Raw genomic sequence first — 11,894 nt, forward strand, 5'->3', positions numbered from 1 at the left:
GCTTCAATCACTGGACAAATATAAATGTAGCACTGAGAATTCACAATGATAGACTAGGGAAATATTTAGGAATGTGCTTCATATACTAAAATACATGTTCAAATAGATTTAATATCTTAACGACACAATTTTGTCACCGGGAAATCGTGTTCAAAGAGCTGAGAAGTGAGTGCGATACTGTTTACATTTATTATTCCCATCAAAATGAGTTGGTGTTTTTGGAAGAATGTTGGTGAAACACTTAAAAATTCACTTTCATAGAGCTATATAACAGTTTGAAAGTATTTAAAACACTAAGAAATTAAAATGATAACTGGCTAGTGTTCAAAGTACTAATAATATACCTTTAAAGAGCAGGTATGATACCTGTATTAAAATGTTAAAATTCTCAGAGGTCAAAATAACAGACCAGGGGATGTGTAAGAGTGTTTCTAAAACACTTGGAATATGTTTTAGAACCTTAACATCTCTAATGAATGTTGAAATAACTGAGAATTTGTATTCAAAGGGCTTTGAAAGGTAGGATAGTCTTTCAAATGGTAACAATTCATATTTAACCCTTTGCATTCACTTGCTTTTTTATCGATTCCTTTATTCTACTCGGGATTAAATTTTTTAAATACCCCAGATTTTACAAAGTGTGGCAGTAGAATAAAAAACTGGAGTTTCTTTTCATACAAACTTATTTATTTGGATTTTCTTATATTTCAAATTATTGATACATTCAAAGAGTAATTTTAATCTCTATAATTTTTCATGGTGTGATATTTTTTGAAACATTCACCCACATGAAGACCTGGTTTACATTCACATGTTTAAATTCACTCAGAACGTGCGACTGCTAGGGGGCAAACCAATCATCCAACTAAACCCTGTGTCATGACAACATCTGTGGTATGGTAATAGAAACCTACACAAACCTAGGAGACGAAAAGATAAGGAAGGTTCTTTACCAAGGTAAGATGATGCAAGCTCAAAAAGTCATGATGCAACGACTCATGCCTTGGACCCTCCTACTCAAGATTCCTGCCTATGCAAAAGATAAGCTTAGGTGGTGGCATCAGTTGAGACGGCATTTACATTTTATTTGTCCTTTCATGCTAATGAAAACAAGAAAAGATACTGGAAAAATAGACAAAAATCCCCCTTCCCCCCGCAGTGAAACTACGTGTCGAGTATGGCTCAACATACGAGCTGCTACCAATGCTAACCATGTCGAGTCACACTAGACATCTGAGTGCAAAAGGTTAAAGTGCTGGTATATATGTAAAAACGGTGTTTAAACACTTGGAATTCACAATGAATGAGCTTGAAACACTCTAAGCATTTAAACCAGAAGTGCTGATGTCATCAAGGGGGAGGGGCCACGTGGACAGGCTCAAGTGCTCAGGTGGTAATGGTTTGGGCCAGGGGACCTGCTAGGAGTGCTGATGTCATCAAGGGAAAAGGGCCACGTGGACAGCCAGAAGTGCTGAGGTGGTTAATGGTTTGGAGCCAGGGGACCTGCCGGGAGTGCTGACATCATCAAGGTTAGGACTAGGGTTAGGGTTAGGGTTAGGGATAGGGTTAGAATTAGGGTTAGGGTTAGGGTTAGGGTTAAAGTAATGTTTAGGGTTAGGTTTAGGATTAGGGTTAGGGTTATGGTTATGGTTATGGTTATGGTTATGGTTATGGTTATGGTTATGATTAGGGTTAGGGCTAGGGTTCAGGCTCAGGTTAGGGTTAGGGTAGGGCTAGGGTTAGGGTTAGGGTTAGGGTTCAGGTTAGGGTTATGGTGTATTAACATTTGGAATTCACAATTTATGGGCTTCAATCACTGAACAAATGTGAATGTAACACTGAGAATTCACAACGATAGACTAGGGAAGTATTTCGGAATGTGCTTCATACACTAGAAATACATGTTCAAATAGATTTAATATTTGAACGACATAATTTTGTCAGTGGGAAATCATGTTCAAAGAGCTGAGAAATGAGTGCGATACTGTTTACACTTATTATTCCCGTCAAAATGAGTTGGCGTTTTTGGAAGAAAGTTGGTGAAACACTTAAAAATTCATTTACATAGAACTATATAGCAGTATGAAAGTATTTAAAACAGTAAGAAATCAAAATGATAGCTGGCTAGTGTTCAAAGTAGTAATAATGTACCTTTAAAGAGCTGGTATGATACCTCTATTAAAGTGGATAGAGCATCAGCCTGCAGACTAAAGGGTCCCAGGTTCTGTTCCAGCTGATCAATGTTTCTCTCTCATCGATGTTTCTAACTCTCTATCCTTCTCCCTTCCTCTCTGTAAACAAATCAATAAAATATATTTTAAAAATGAAATAAAATAAAAATATCACATTATTAAGAGACAAATAAGGCTATTAGAGAATATATATATATATAAAATCCAATTTTATTTGTTTAAAAACAAAATTTGAAATGCTACAAAGAACAAAAAGTTGACATTACATACATTGTTAGAATGTTGATAGTCAATTCACATTGTGAAGCTATGGAGCTAATAGCTACCGAATGTTTTCTACAGGTGCCAGGCCTTGAATTCAATGCTTTACATGCATTATGTCAACTAGTCTTTCTGCAACCTGATATTTTATGAAGAGGAAATTGATGCTCATAGGCTTAATGTAAATTGCCTGATTGTAGAGTTAAATAAAGGCAGGACTGGAAGGCAAACCCTTGTGCTTCTAATAACATAGCTCTACTTCTAATGTTAGGCTCTGCTGCCTCCTGGAGGGCAAAATTGTTAATGCACACCCATTAGACAGGCTAGATGTAATAGTAACAAATAGCCCCAAAGCTTTAGTGGCTTAGAGTAAAGAAGGTGTCTTTCTTGTTCATGCCACATGCCCTCCCTGGTTCTCCAGGGACCAGGATAAAGGTGCAGTTACCATGTAGCTGTTAGTAGCAATGAACAGAGAGAATGCCAGTCTCTGGTTCCTGACTCTTGTGTTAGTAGTGACAGACTTCACTCCCAACACATTTCATTGGTCAAAGCACATCACAGGGCTGCAGCCAAATTCAGGGGGTCAGGAGGGGAACCTGATATACTTGGTGGGCCCTATGAAGGACACCACATGGTGAAAGCAATCTGGGGGACTTTTCAGGTGTGAAGGAGAGGAATGGGCATTGGTAGGAAATAACCACAGGAGTCAGTCAGCATGGATTGCTTTCTCTTCATCTGTGTGCACTTTGTCCCTGAGCTTCCCTAAGCCATCACGGGCAAGATTCAAAGGAATGAACATCAAACAAAAAGGAGTTTGGTCAGTGTTCACTGGTAGTAAACTCAGAACCACTTCTGAGTGTGAAGTTTAAGTCTCTGGCTGCCTCAGCTCACACACTGTGGTGATTGGGAAGGACACAGGACTGCAAGCATTCCAGCATCCATGTTCTTTTACATTAACATCAGTCACTACCCTGCCTCTAAGCATGTTATCATTTCAATTGCCCTGGTCTGCACTTCCATTGGGAATCATGGTAAAATATGCTGACATTTACATCAATGGTGATTCTGAGGTTTCCACTCATTCTGTGCATGAACATGTGCTAAATGTGGTTTCGCCACAGTTCTCCCCATCCCCATTGGAGAGAGCACTGGGGCTACATCCTCCTGCTGTTCACAGTGCTCCCGGATGGCCGTGCACTTCCACTATATTATCAGGATACAGAAGGTTGGGAGTGATGCTCTGAGCATCCCTAGGTACCTTCCTCTATTACAGTGGTTCTCAACTTTCCTAATGCTGTGACCCTTTAATACAGTTCCTCATGTTGTGGTGACACACAACAATAAAATTACTTTTGTTGCTACCTCATAACTGTAATTTTGCTACTGTTATGAATCGTAATGTAAATATCTGATATGCAGAATGTCTTAGGCGACCCCTGTGAAAGGGTCGTTCGACCCCTAAAGGGGTCGTGACCCACAGGTTGAGAACCGCTGCTCTATTATGTTTCAGCCTAGCTTTCACGTGGGCAAGGGTGTGAGAGAGACCAGAGACCAGGAGTCTCACAGGACTGTCCCTGCCCTCTCCAGCAATATCCAGTTTCTTATTTCTAGGGGATAATTATGGGCCTAAGAGTTGTTCCCCTCAGCATTGCCCATATACATCCACATGCATCAGAAAGCAAATTAGGCTGCATGGAGGGCAGCTGTCTCAGGCAGACACAGCTATGGCCTGTAAGGACTGAGGCTGTGGACACTGTTGACTCTTCCAGACTTGAGAAGTATCAAGTGTTCTGTCTTTGGTTGCTGACATTCTAGTGGAGGATATCCCAAAAACAATGGGGCAGGATAGCTACAACAGGTGATAAGACAGAAACATGAAGCCAGGGTGGTCACTGGGACCTCCCTGAGAAAGTCTGAGAGGGGTGGCAGGGCCAGGACAAGTGCATTGGGGCCTATTTCCTTTTGAAAAGTAAGATGTACATTTTACTTTTCCAGTTTGAAAAGTAAAACGCACGTCTCTATAAAGAACCTTTACCAGAATCATCTGATCTCAGTGGAATTCTGCCTTCTTTCACATAAGAGGCTAATAGAATCAAGACCACAAGTCTCAGAATAATTCCACATAATTTGTGTCATAGTCATGATACCCTCACTGCTTTTATTTAAGTACAAAAATCCCCAATGCTTTTTGAATAAAATAATCTTTATTTTTTAACTTAGGTTAGTCTTTGAGTGATAAAAATTAACTTACCCGTGAGAGAAGGTGATTCTGAAGGATTGCAACATAGCTTTGGAAACTGGAGAGTGTAGAGCTCATGGTGAACTAGAAACTGCTTTCTCTAGAGAAACCAGTTTCTAATGTCTAAAAACACTAAGTAGGAAGCACAATTCGGTCAACGTGTAGTCTTTCTTTTTCTTTTTTTTCCCCTCACCCTATGATTCTTTTTCCATTTACTTCTAGAGAGAGTGGAATGATGGGAGGATGTGGAAAGAAAGAGACGAGAGAGAGAGAGAGAGAGAGAGAGAGAGAGAGAGAGAGAGACATCCAGAAGAGAGAGACACATCTATGGGTTGCCTCCTTTGTGTGCCCGGACATGGCCTTAGGATTAACCTTTTGCACTAGGATGTCGAGTATGACTTGACACAGTTAGCATCGGTAGCAGCTCGTATGTCGAGCCACACTCGACACGTAGTTTCACTGCGGGGGGAAGGGGGATTTTTGTCTATTTTTCCAGTATCTTTTCTTGTTTTCATTAGCATGAAAGTAAAATGTAAATGCTGTCTCAACTGATGCCAAAAAAGAAAAAATGAAAAACCGATAATGCATGTGAAATTTATTAGGAAACTAGTACATGATCTTGTTGGAGAATTCAGAGATGGTACACTAACTTCCAGGGGTAGATTATTATCCACTAACTTAGAGCAATGTTTAGATGGAAAGCTCCATATAATCACACCTCACCCTAACAAACAACACAAAGATTGTGTTGTCTGTTCTAACAGAAAAATCAAAGGAGGAAGAAGAGAGACGATTTATATTTGCGAAACATGTGAATGTAAACCAGGTCTTCATGTGGGTGAATGTTTCAAAAAATATCACACCATGAAAAATTATAGAGATTAAAATTACTCTTTGAATGTATCAATAATTTAAAATATAAAAAAATCCAAATAAATAAGTTTGTATGAAAAGAAACTCCAGTTTTTTATTCTACTGCCACACTTTGTAAAATCTGGGGTATTTAAAAAATCAAATCCCGAGTAGAATAAAGGAATCGAGAAAAAAGCAAGCGAGTGCAAAGGGTTAAACCTGCAACTGAGGTCTTTGCCCTTGACCATAATGGAACCAGAGACCATTCGCTCCTGGAGCCAAAGCTCTAACCACTGAGTTAACTGAACAGTACAGTCTTTCTTAAAACACGGGAATCCAATGGAGACCTCTATAGGCTGATGTTGGCTTTCTAAAAATGATTTTTAAGCTAGATTTATTGTAAATGTCATTATCTCAAATATTACTTCTTTTATTCCATATCCTGTCCCATTATTGTGAATTTTGGCCAGATAATCTGAAATTCTGTGGATGCTTATCATCAGTACTGCCTCAGTGTATATCATTTTTCTCTGGAGTACTATCCTTGCGGTGTGTATACTAAAGTACCTTACATGGGAAAACATAAAAATCCTACAAAATGTCATAGGCAGCAAAATAGCAGACATATGTCATAACAATATCAAACACAGCCCCTAGGGCAAAGGAGACTAAGGAGAAAATAAACAAATGAGACTACATCAAAATAAAAAGCTTCTGCACAGCAAAAGAAACCAACAAAACAAGAAAGCCCACCGCATGGTAGAACATATTTGCCAATGATATTTCTGATAAGGTTTTAATCTCCAAAATTTACAGAGAACTCATACAACTTAACAAAAGGAAGATAAACAATCCAATAAAAAAAAATGGTCAAAGGATCTAAATCAGTGATGGCGAACCTATGACACGCATGTCAGCACTGACACGCGTAGCCATTTTTGATGACACGCGGCCACTAAGGCGGCCGCATGCCGAGGATGAAACATTTGCTGCTCCTGAGGATGAAACATTTGCAAAATAATGTTTTTTCCTCAAAGTGACACACTACCCGAGTTATGCTCAGTTTTTTGGCGAAGTTTGACACACCAAGCTCAAAAGGTTGCCCATCACTGATCTAAATAGACACTTTTCGAAAGAGGACATACAGAAGGCCCAAAGACATATGAAAACATGCTCAAAGTCACTAATCATCCATGAGATGCAAATCAAAACAACAATGAGATACCATCTCACACCTGTCAGAATGGCTATCATCAACAAATCAACAAATGACAAGTGCTGGAAAGGATGTGGAGAAAAAGGAACCCTCCTTCACTGCTGATGGGAATGCAAACTGGTGCAGCCACTGTGGAAAACAGTATTGAATTTCCTCAAAAAACTGAAAATGGAACTCCCATTTGACCCAGTAATCCCACTTCTAGGACTATATCCCAAGGAAACAGAAACACCAAACACAAAGGATATATGCACTCCTATGTTCATAGAAGCACAATTTACAATAGCTAAAATTTGGAAACAGCCTAAGTGTCCATCAGCAGATGAGTGGATTAAAAAAACTTTGGTATATCTACACATTGGAATACTATGCCACTATTAAAAAGAAGCAACTTTTACCATTTGCAACAGCATGGATGGAACTGGAGAACATTAGGCTAAGTGAAATAAGCCAATCAGAGAAAGATTAATATCACATGATCTCACTCATATGTGGCATATAATGATCAATATAATTTGATGAACAAGAATAGATCAATCTAGAGACAAATGGTAGGGGAGGGGAGGTTAGAGAGCAACCAAAGGACTTATATGCATGCATATTAGCATAACCAATGGACACAGACACTAGGGCAGTGGGGACTTGCCAGGGCTGGGAATGGATGGGGGAGGGGGTCAATTGGGGGGAAAAAGAGACATATGTAAAATTTAAGACAATTAAAATAAAATAAAATAAAATAAAATAAAGTACCTTACAGATACACTTTTAAGCAAAAGTGTCAGCCACTGGACTTTTTATTTGCATTCAGTTCTGGAAAGTTCCCTCTGGTACAGAGGTACCAATTGGAAGGCAGCCTGGGGCTCAAGGCAAACTGTGAGGCCTCCTGCAAAGAAGGTCAACTCTGTCCACAGGGCCAACAATTCAGCCATGACCCCACTTTCTGATCCTGGTTGTCCAAACCAACCACAGTGACTATCTTCAGCTTCCTGGTCAAAGAACATGCTAAACTGTGGGTTCCACCCCAGTAGGTGGCCTGTATGAGACAACCTATCAATGATTCTCTCTTATCATTGATGTTTCTATCTCTCTCTCCCTCTCTCTAACCTTTCTGAAATCAATACAAACATTTTGAAATATATTTTAAAAATCAATAATAGGTAAACAAAACTTTAAAGAAATATTTAAAACTTGCCATTTCCCAATTATTGTACTACTAGAGGCCCAGTACACGGCATTCATGCACTTGCGGGGAGAGGGGTCCTTCAGCCTGGCCTGCACCTTCTCTAGTCTGGGATCCCTCAGGGGATGCCCTCTTAGTGCTGCTGTGGAGGTAGGAGAGGCTCCCACCATCACTGCTGCACTCGTCAGCAGTGAGCCCAGCTTCTGGTTGAGCAGTGCTCCCCCTGTGAAAGCGCACTGACCACCAGGGGGCAGCTACTGCGTTGAGTGTCTGTCCCCTGGTGGTCAGAGCACATCATAGTGATCGGTCCTTCAGCTGTTTGGTAGATTTGCATATTAGGGTTTTATTATATAGGATTTTATTATAAACCAGAGGCCTGGTGCACAAAATGCATGCATGGATAGGGTCCCTAGACCTGGCCAGCGATCAGGACTGATCGGGGCCTTCCAGCTGCCAGCAGGGGCCTTCCTTCATTCCATGCCGCCCCACCGGTGGTCAGCGCACTTCATAGCAAGCAATCAGTCTCCCAGGCAAACTCCCGTGGGGACAATTTGCATGTTATGTTTTTATATATATATATATATGTATATATAACATATATATGTTCTTGAGAATACTGATTGCTACCTTATTAATATGTTGGAAATATAATGATTTGCTACTGAAATATCTTATCATATCCTTGTTCGGTGCCATCATTTTGACAGTTTGAAACTAACCACAATGAGGGTATTTACATGAGGAAGTTCACAAAGATTGCAAACCTAGACATCACTTTATGTATTATTGAATGCTTAGACTTAGAAAAGAGTGGTGGAGAATGTTAACAATGCATATAAAACCTGTAAATATATGGTACACGTGGATTTAAATTGTACATAGGTTAAAAATTGAGAAAAACAATTTTCCTTACAGTGTTCAAATGACTTCTTCATGCAGCAAGAAGTCATTTAGTTATTGAGGAATGAGTGAAATTCAAATATATCTTAGATTGTGAACTGTCCTCATATTGGTTAAAATAAATTATTTTAAAAATAAGCAAAATTTCTGAGCCAACATCTTAATAAAAAAGATAAAGACAATGTAAATCAATGTGTGAAAAATGTTCACCATCAAAAATTATTACAAAATGAAGTTAAAACTAAAGCAAGTTCATATATAGACATTCTAGATCTACTATTTTAAAAGATTAGCCACTGCATGTCCTTGCAGGGTTGAACAAAAACTGGATTTTTTTATATGCTGGGCATGTGTGGGAAGGCAAAGTGCATGACAATTTTAAAACACAGTTCTGCATAAGTTAAAATGTGAAACATTCACCTACACTGCAACAGTTTGATTAGTAAAATACATATCTATGAAGATAACTGAACGCAAATATTCCAAACAGATTTATTTATAACTAGTAGCCCTGTGCACAAATCCATGTGCCAGTGGATCTCTGCCACACTCCTGTAGCTCCCCTGCCCCCCTCCTCCCTCCTTTCTCCACCCCTCATAGCTTGCTTCCCTGCCCCCTCCTGTTTCCCTCTGCTCCCCCACCCTCCTGCAGATCCGTGATCCGATCATTATGCGCGGTAGGTCATTATGACTCAGGGCGTAACAAATAATGAGCATATTCCTCTCTTATTATATAGGACTAGAGGACTGGTGCATGAAATTCATGCACGGGGTGTGTGTGTGTGTGTGTGTGTGTGTGTGTGTGTGTGTGTGTCCCCTCAACCCAGCCTGCACCCTCTCCAATCCAGGACCCCTCAGATCGGGCCTAAACCGGCAATCAAACATCCCTCTCACAATCTGGGACTACTGGCTCCTAACTACTCATCTGCCTGCCTGCCTGATCACCCCTAACTGCCCCCCTGCTGGCCTGCTCGCCCCTCACTGTCCCCCCTTGCCAGCCTGGTTGCCCCCAACTGCCCCTCCCCCTGCGGACCTGGTTGACCCACGCAGCCTGCTGTTTGGTCGTTTGGTAGCCCCTCACTAACCCCTCTGCTGGCCTGGTCGCCCCATGCAGCTTGCTGCTAAGTCGTTCGGTCGTCTGTTCAGTTGTTTTGGATGCAATGGTTGCTTAGCCTTTTATATATATATGTAGATACCCCAAACCTGGAAATAACTAATTTAATAGGCAGATCAATGGATGAAGTTGTTATCCATAGAATGCAATACTACTTAGCAATAAAACAAATTCAATATTCACATAAGCATTTGTGTTGAATCTCAAAATGTAGCCCTGACTGGTTTGGCTCAGTGGATAGAGTGTTGCCCTGCAGACTGAAGGGTCCTGGGTCCAATTCCAGTCAAGGGCACATGCCCAGGTTGAAGGCTTGATCCGCAGTAGGGGGCATGTACGAGGCAACTGATCAATGATTCTCTCTCATCATTGATGTTTCTATCTCTCTCGCCCTCTTTCTCTCTCTCTCTCTTTCTCTTCTCTCTCTCTCTCTCTCTCTCTCTCTCTCTCTCTCTCCTCTCCCTTCCTCTATGAAAACCAATAAAATATATTTTTAAAATGTATCTGTGTAGCATTATGAAAACCAGTGTTTCTTAAAAAGTACACACCTTATAGCACTTATTAAATTATGAAGAATATGAACTAATCTAATGTAAAGGATGGAAAATGAATGATTGCATGGAAGACTGGAAAGTCAGAAAGAGAGATTATAAAATGACAGGAGGAAAATGAAGAATGTGGGAAATGTAGGTTTAGAGTTGTTGGTATGGAGAATAATAACTAACAAATAAAAATACAGGAATAAACTCTGCTTTCACCTTGTGCCATAGTTGGGTGGGTGTCATCCAGTGAACTAAATGGTACCTGGTGAATTCCAGGTCAGTGCACATACCTGCCTGGGTTCCCAGTAAGGAATGTGTGGGATGGAGCTTATGGATGTTTATCTCCTTCCTCTCTTCCTAAGTAAAATAAAATAAAGGTATTTTTAAAAATATTTTAAAATGTATTTTATTGATTTTTTACAGAGAGGAAGAGAAAGGGATAGAGAGTTAGAAACATCGATGAGAGAGAAGCATCGATCAGCTGCCTCCTGCACACCCCCTACTGGGGATGTGCCCGCAACCAAGGTACATGCCCTTGACCGGAATCGAACTTGGGACCTTTCAGTCTGCAGGCGGACACTCTATCCACTGAGCCAAACCGGTTAGGGCTATTTTAAAAAATATTTTTTTAAAAAGAACAAGAGATGTGTTTTGTGTACACACAACTGAAAGCCTACTTTTGCCACACCTTGTATATAGTGACAGATAAGATTATTTCACCTGTGATGGCTTCACAGCTTTAATGCACTTTCTTGCATGTTAGTTCTTATATCCTGGGAGGAACATCATTACCTCAGTGGCAACAAATATTGGCAAGCAGTGAAGATTATGCCATAGGAATCCACAGGAATGCTGACCGGTTACAAAAGACACATCCTAGGACTGATTACAGGATTATCCTTCCTCTAGCTTTGAGTTCTTACAAAATGAGAAATGAGGTGAACATGCTACAGAGGCCACGGGAACCCACAAAAACCATTAAATTATTTTCTCTGCCAATGACTTCAGCCACAGGAAATAGTTATGGAGGTCCTGAGAATGTCTATTCACAAAGATCACACAAGCCACACACCCTGGAACATTTTGGATTTACATTCAGATGAGGCATTTTTCATCTAATTTACTGCAGTCTCTCCTATCACTATGAAAAGAGTTTCTGTCTCAATAGTAGTTTAACCTCAGAGTCTTACAACAAATGCCAGCAACCCATGTAATTTTGTACTTCATGGTACATGGCTCCTTTGCAGTATGTGGGGAGGAGTTCCCCTCATCATTGCTGAGACTTATGTAATACATACTGTGAACAGAGAACGTAATTCATATTGTTCACAGAGGCACAGTAAAAGGCCTTCCCTTCAGGGTGACCATTGACCTCATAAACAAGGTACCAGGCTCCAAATTA

The sequence above is a fragment of the Cnephaeus nilssonii genome, assembly GCF_951640355.1.
Source record: "Cnephaeus nilssonii genome assembly, contig: SCAFFOLD_114, whole genome shotgun sequence".
NCBI classification, from domain to species: Eukaryota; Metazoa; Chordata; class Mammalia; order Chiroptera; family Vespertilionidae; genus Cnephaeus; species Cnephaeus nilssonii.